The following is a 638-nucleotide window of genomic DNA, read 5'->3' as shown; positions in this document are numbered from 1 at the left end:
TGTTGCTTTATTTTTATTGACATATAACATTTCAACATACTTATGGAGAAGAACGTGGTTCATTAACTCGTCAGTTAAATGAAACCTCAAGCACCTATGTGTAAATCGCAAGAAGTAAAGCCCTAACAATTTTCAATAACACCCAAATATACAATGAATACAAAGTTGAAGTATTTCAGGATTTTCTTTCTTAATGCAAGATATGGTCTTCGTGTGTGTGTGTGTGTGTGTGTGTGTGTGTGTGTGTGTGTTTGTGTGCCTGTCTGTGTGTCTGTGTGTGTATGTGTGTGTTTTACTGGCTTACTGTTTACTTACCTAAAACATAGTCATAAAGTCATACTAAATGACTGACAGACATGATACCAGGCTCCATAAAATCTTAAGAAAGCATCAAAGTTCCAATTGTACTTGGATCCATAGCTCGGGGGCTCCTCGTCTGGAAACCTTCGAGTGGTAGTTCTCAACCTGTGAGTCACAATCCATGGGGGGATCAAATGGCTCTGTCTTTCTTAGAGGGATTCTTGATAGATATTTGCATTATGATTCATAACAGAAGCAAAATTACAGTTATGAAGCACCAGGGAAAATAATTTTATGGATGGGGGTCACCACAGTGTGAGGAGCTGTATTAAAGCTGC

Source organism: Arvicanthis niloticus, chromosome 12, assembly GCF_011762505.2.
Source record: "Arvicanthis niloticus isolate mArvNil1 chromosome 12, mArvNil1.pat.X, whole genome shotgun sequence".
NCBI lineage: Eukaryota > Metazoa > Chordata > Mammalia > Rodentia > Muridae > Arvicanthis > Arvicanthis niloticus.
This window is presented reverse-complemented; position numbering follows the sequence as displayed.